Source organism: Alosa sapidissima, chromosome 9, assembly GCF_018492685.1.
Source record: "Alosa sapidissima isolate fAloSap1 chromosome 9, fAloSap1.pri, whole genome shotgun sequence".
NCBI classification, from domain to species: Eukaryota; Metazoa; Chordata; class Actinopteri; order Clupeiformes; family Clupeidae; genus Alosa; species Alosa sapidissima.
The window spans coordinates 24429079-24436394 of NC_055965.1; the positions used below are offsets into that span (position 1 = coordinate 24429079).

The 7316-nt window shown below is 45.8% G+C and overlaps 1 protein-coding gene across 1 annotated transcript in view; it reads right to left on the reverse strand.

The window, feature by feature from the left end:
- Window positions 1-5466, reverse strand: part of LOC121719464 (glucagon receptor-like) — a 73410-nt gene extending 67944 nt beyond the window's left edge. The window contains exon 1 of the mRNA XM_042105127.1: window positions 5143-5466. The gene's annotated coding sequence lies outside the window, so the exon portion shown is untranslated. The remainder of the gene's footprint in view (window positions 1-5142) is intronic.
- Window positions 5467-7316: the final 1850 nt, after the last annotated feature.

The following is a 7316-nucleotide window of genomic DNA, read 5'->3' on the forward strand; positions in this document are numbered from 1 at the left end:
GAATGAGAGAGAGAGGGAGGAGATGGAGAGAGAGAGGGAGGAGAGGGAGAGAGATGGAGAGGGGGGAGAGAGAGAACAAGAGAGAGGGGGGAGAGGGAGAGGGGAGAGAGAGAACAAGAGAGAGGGAGGAGAGGGAGAGGGGAGAGAGAGAACAAGAGAGAGGGGGGGAGAGGTAGAGGGGAGAGAGAGAACAAGAGAGAGGGGGGAGAGGGAGAGGGGAGAGAGAGAACAAGAGAGAGGGAGAGAGATGGAGAGGGGGGAGAGAGAGAACAAGAGAGAGGGGGGAGAGGGAGAGGGGAGAGAGAGAACAAGAGAGAGGGAGGAGAGGGAGAGACAGAGGGAGGATGTAAATTGAGAAAATAAGTGAGTAAGAGGAGGAAGTTGTTTGAGCATTTTCCAGCAAAGAGAAAAAACTGGAAGCATCCACGCACACACACACACGCACACACACGCACACACACACGCACACACACACATACATGCACGAGCACACACGCACACACACACACGCACACACACGCACACACACACACACACGCACACACGCACACACACATACATGCACGCACACACACACACACACACACACACGCACACACTCACACACACACACACACACACACACACACACACACACACACACACACACACACATAACATAGACAACCAATTCAGTATCTCTCAGAGTAATTCCAAAGTGCAGTAAAGTGTAATGAGCCCCATTTAATGACTCTTTAAATTCACTTTATTTACAGTAAATGAACATGCTGTCATAAACTACATTAAACCATGGATGAGCTCATATGCCAGATTTTATTGCAGCTGATTACAATGTGTGTGTGTGTGTTTTTGTGTGTGTGTTGAGTGAGAAAGAGAAAGAGAGAGAAAATGACAGTATTTGTATGAGGTGTATGTGTATGTGTGTGAGAATGGTTGGCTTTGGTGTTTGTGTGTATTAGGAAGGAATTACGATAAGTGATTCCTACTGGGGAACAGAGGCAGTGAGCGGATCATTTATGAACATTTATGATTCTTTCTCTCTCTTTTTATCTCCCCCTTTCATTCACTTGTCTGTTTCACAGACACACACACACACACACACACACACACACACTCACACACACACACACACACACACACACACACACACACGTGTGCGCACGCGGAAGCAGCTGACACTGTCTGCTCTTGATGACATAATTCGTCTGACTTTAACAGGACATTTCCTCACTTTAGTCCAATGTAAGCACTCTGAGGAGTAAGCCTCTGAGGAGTTCACTAAGAGAACACACACACACACACACTCACACATACACTTACTCAAACACACACACACACACACACACACACACACACGGAAGCCTCTGACCAGTGTGAGCCTAAGAGTGTCTCAGCTTGACGACATCATCAGCTCAGACCCCACAAGCGGAAGCTCTGACCAAGCGGTGACTTTGCACTAGCCGACCTTGCAGTACATTTGCACCCCGCAGCTGCATCGGAGATTAGGGCTGTAATAGCTTATACGTGCTCCTGTGTGACCGGCATGAGGAGATGAGTGGAGAGTGTGAAACACCATGATGTGTGTGTGTGTGTGTGCGTGTGTGTGCGTAGATATATTGATTATGCGACAGAAATCATGTCCCTCTGGTCATTTCATCTGCGTGGGTCAATGTTTATTAAAGACTGACTGCTACTGAAAGAGTAAGTGACTCACCAATTCAAACACACACACACACACACACACAGTCATAGGCCAAAAATTCAGATCGTTACCTTTGACTTCTTAGATATCATGGATGGTCAACACAACTTAAATACACTTTACTTTAACATTAAATAAGTAAGTATAAGTATATATACTCTTTTGATCCCGTGACGGAAATTTGGTCTCTGCATTTATCTGCAATCCGTGAATTAGTGAAACACACACACAGCACACAGTGAACACACAGGGAGGTGAAGCACACTAACCCGGAGCAGTGAGCTGCCTGCTACAGTGCCTGCAGTGCCGGAGCAGTGAGTGCCTGCTACACTCACAATCACACACACACACAAACAAACTCTCTCTCTCTCCATCTCTTTCTCTCTCAATCATACTCACACACACACACACACCTGCTACAGCGGCAGCTCACAGAGCAGTGAGGGGTTAGGTGCTGTCATTTTCATGCTCAAGGTGCTGTCATGTTCATGCTCAAGGGCACTTCAGCCGTGGATGTGGGCAGCCAGGGAGGTCACCACAGGTCAGGACAGCGGTGTCATATTGATTGTGATGATCATATTTGTTCATGCTCAAGAACACTTCAGCCATGGATGTGGGCATGGGAGAGCAGTGCTCAAACACTTGCCCCGCCCACATTTTTCCTACTCGGGGTCGGGGATCAAACCGGCAAGCCTTCGGTTACAAGACCATAGCCCTAACCAGTAGGCCACGGCTGCCCCCTAGAGAGAGATGGTAATCATGGTAAACACGGTCCACCTCCACCGGGGAGGGAGGTCACCACAGGTCAGGACAGCGGTGTCATATTGATTATGATGATCATATTTGTTGGGCCTGCGTTTCATATTGATACTAAATATAAATTACCCATAAGCACACTGTTGCCCAAAATACACACACACACACGCACACACTGCACTCAACAGCCTAAAAGATCTGCCCAAGGTTAATCCTAAGTGTACTTTCAACAATGAACGACCAACAAAATAGTCAACAATATGGCAATGCAACATAATTATGGAGATAGTGATAATGAAGATGACGATGATAGTGTGAATAAGGATAATAATGTTGTTGATGATGATGATAAAAACACATTAATGAACACACATGTACTGCAAATACAGTCAGTCTGTGTAGAAAATAATTAATTTAATTGTTTGGTGTGTGTGTGTTTGTGTGTGTGTGTGTGTGTGTGTGTATGTGTGTGCGTGCGCACGTGCAATCTGACTGGGATCTGTTGCAGTAGTAGTAGTAGTGATTCAGGTGGGAAACGCTGGCAGGGAGTACTGGTTGGTTCGCATAGCGATAAACATTAGCGGTGTTCAAACCACACAAACACAAGCTGCTCTGGAACCGAATCGCAGGCGCAGTTCTAATAGCGTAGTCCCGAGAGAGGACATCGAGGCCGAGAGCGCAGGAGGAGAGGAGGGGGGGGGGGGGGGGGGGGGTACTTTCAGTTAAGAATCTCATTACTAACCATCTGGAGTAAAGCGCGCCTGTAATCAGATTGTTTTATTTTTCCTAAGGGGAAAAATGCGCTTTCTGTGTCTTACACTCCGTGGCCGCCGCCGTTGATTACTGCTACATGTGCCCTGTATGCGGATAAGCTATAGCTGTGTGTGACGCAAATGAACAGATCACCACAGGTGATAACGACGGGCCACAGTAAGACACAGTTGCCTTGTTGGACGAATGTGGTGTCCTTCCTGTTTTTCTTCTATTTTTTCTTACAACAGATACGGGGAAAGAAAACACAAAATATCAGCAAGTTTTCGCTGTGATCGCCAGGGTGGTCGAATTTCAACACATATGCATGGGGTTCATTTGATCCCGTTAATCAAATGAACATGCGTTGGCGCCAATGGTCAAGAAAACCCAACGGTTCGAAAAGTCAATAATTCTCTCTCTCTCTCTCTCTCTCTCTCTCTCTCTCTCTCTCTCTCTCTCTCTGTATGTGTATGTGTGTGTGTGTGTGTGCGCGCGTACTGGTCTATGTGATTGTGATGTATGTTGGACTGACTGGTAATATTCATAATTTCCATGTCTGTGACATTCAAATATTAATTTTGTCAAAGCCCACGCTCGCTCCCTTTCATTTTTGCATCTTGAGTTGTCAGCCTAGTGACACAAACAAACGCGCGCCCGCGCGCACACACACACACACACACACACACATACAGAGAGAGAGAGAGCGCACGCGCTCGCACGCATATCCCCCCACGCCCCGCACACCCAAACACACACACACACGCATACACGCATCTTGGAAAAAAGCTACAGCGTCCAGGCACACAGAAATAGAAGCCTACCCGGGGGAGAAACCGGACTGCTATTGTGCCGTCTCATGTACATGTGGCAAGTATTTTAGGCGGCACATCTCCGACAGACAGCCACTCGACATTAATTCCCGTTCCCCGCGAGGCAGTGACGGACAAGGACAAGGTGAGTCACAAGTAGGTTACAGACAAGCGGCACACTGGACAGTGCATCTTTGGGACAGTGCCCGGAGGACTGCGACAGAGGAATTTCCTGCCTCGCTCTGTTATTGTCCTAACCCCAGGGATTTTAATTGGTTACTCGATCCTACTCGCGTGCGTGTCCAAAAACCGCCACCTGCGGTATAAAACGTCTTGGAGAAGTTATGCCTCCCCACAAACGCGTTGCTGCGCCGATGGGACACATACTGCAATCCTCCATCGGTTGACAGCGTGCACACAAACACAATACAAACACTCCCGGGTAACCGGATTAGCTCTCGCTACCCTCTCTCTCCCCTTTTGTCTCACGAGAGACAAGTGAGCGATGGAACGGGACGGGGTCAACAGTTGCATAAGAGAGTTGAGGAAGAGACAGGAGGGATGTACGCTGTCCCTTTCGTCTCCCCGAGGCTCATCAAAACGGGCTGAGTGGGTCTAGCCGAGCAGGAAAACACTCTCCCTAACTCACTCAATGTCGCTCTCAGTTATCACACACAAGAGTGAACTATATGGCTCCAAAGCGCAAGCTCAGAACAACCCTCCGTTTCCACAGATATTTTTAAAGGTTTCATTTTATTGTTTTGGCAACTGGTATAACAGCGGATGGAGACAACCACAGCAGAGAGCGCGACTAAAGCAGACCGCTGTTGAAAGGTGCTGTTGACCCCTCGCGTGCTGTTGTGTGTCGACAGGGCAGGCTGGTAAACTGATCCCTGGCGCACCGGCTAACCGATACCACAACACTGCACACACGGTGCGCTAACACAGGTCACCGTAGACAATGTCAACGTCAAAATACATTAAAGGGTTTATTGACAGAGAATTGCCAGAGAGGGGAGAATGAATTTGCAAACAAATCAGTAACTAAAGAGAAGCATATGAGGCATGAAGTAGCCCGCACAATTCCACTTGCACATTCAGTTTACACCAACGTACTCTTACCTGAGGTGAACATTGACTGAACGATGGCCTTTGGAAGTCCCGTCCGATTGTTCATTATCTAATGTAATGTCACTGTCCCTAAAATCCAGCGAGTAGGTGAAATCCAATACAAACTCTTCCCAGAAACGCGCGGAGTGACAATTAGCCGCTGTAGAAGTGTGAGTGATCCCGTACTGCGGCGCTGTTTTTTGAGTTTGTTTAGACACGCATCCTCCTCAAGTTTTCTAAGAGAACTTCAAGTGTAGTTTGGTCCCTGCCGAGCACAGCGCCTGAGCGTAGTAGTGAGGGCTTTTCAGTGGATAGCGGAGTCCTACGCTAGCTCTCTTTCTCTCGTTCTCACTCTCTCTCTCTCTCTCTCCCTCTCTCTCTCGCCGACGTCACGGTTTCACTAGGCGCACTCATTGAAGACTGGTTAAAGGGAGAATTGTTTCTCTCTGCAGCAGAATCTCTATTTGTTGTTAAGGAAACAGGTACTTTATATTACAGTAATGCATCTATGAGACACATAGCTTAGGCCTACATTCACAAATGTAGACTAATTGATTCAGATAAAATGGAAATTTCAATCAAACAGTAGGCTATGGCAAAACACCATTTTAAAAAGTATGATGGGGGGGGGGGGGGGGGGGGGGTAGGCCTATCTAATTACATTTGTGAATCGCACCCTGCATACATTAGCCAATTACGCGAATATAAGTCTTCTTTATGATAATCATTAGCGTTGCTGCAGAGTAAGCACATGTGTGTGATAACAATCTGATAAGAACAGGAGAGTAGTATTTATTTACCCATTATCCATAAAACCAACTTACCAGCATCACTCACCACGGGTATCATCACCATCACCACACTGGATCATATCCAGTTTATATAGAGATATTATTCAATCAAGGGCTCTTTGGAGAAACAAATGTAAAGTGAATAATGATAACTTGATTTGGAAGAAGAAGTAGTCAACTTATTTTCCATGTTCCAAATATTGCTAAATGCTGCCTGCTCCAAATGTGTGATTGTGACGACTCCCATAATGCCATGCATAAACCAAAAGTAAGGGCACAACACCTGTACAACCATATACAGGGGAATTTCACTGCAGTTAAGCACAGTACAGTTACCCCAATTATTGATATATGGTATTTTGGGTCCCCACTGTTGACTTCAAGGCAGCGCTGCCTGGAAGGCAATAGGGTTAGGCAAGGGTTAGGTTTAGGGTTAGAGTTAGGTATGGCAGCTCATCCTTGAAGTCAACAGTGCCATCAAGCCCCATTCTTTCTTACGAATATTTTTTAGAGCGGATATTTTGTGTTGCAGATATTCTGTGCAACTGTTGACAGTGTGAAACCTTTAACTTTTTTTCCCCTCACCCCCACTGTATTCACTGTACCAGCTTGAAGATACCACTTCACTAGCAAAGTGTCTGGTGAACAGAGGCAGTTGTGTGGAAGAAGAAGAAGAAGAAGAAGAAGAAGAAGAAGAAAAGATATACTATGCAAGATTTCCATCTTACAGTAATAACCTTTATGAAGCCAATTTGATGGTAAACAAACTTCTAATAGGGGAATCATTCACAGCATAGCTGTAGCGAGTTGCTAACGAGAGAACCAGCCATGCAACTTCAGGAGTAGTTGACCCAAAGAAATCTTGCAAGAATCGTGAAACATTACCTTGTCAGTAGATATAGCTCTTTGGAGATAGTTTTTGCCTGTTGTTAATTCTTCACCTCCACAACAAAAGCATTTTCATTGTGTACAAGGGGGACAAGCCACAAGAAGTTTGCTATTTACGATGGCAGAGTAAAATATAAATATATTGCAACTCTAGAGGGAGCTCTACAGTCACCATAAAAATACCTGAACCTGGATAGTATGCCAATATCCAATAAAACAAATGCAGTCCCCCAAGGTTTAGACTCTGCTTTATCATATAGATTAAGCATTTAAACTAACACCCGGCCAACTAGCGCTGGTTCTTCTGCTGTGTGGGTGAAAACTGCATGTGCTTGGTGCTTGATGATTTCCCTAAAAATCAATATGTGGGGAGTGTCAGCTATAAAGGCTAATGGCTTTCCAATTACCAATATATGCAGTGTGTGGCATATTATGGGATGTGTGTAGCAATATATAGAATGTATAGGGAGTACAAATATTGTTTTGTGTATGTGTGTGTGTGTGTGT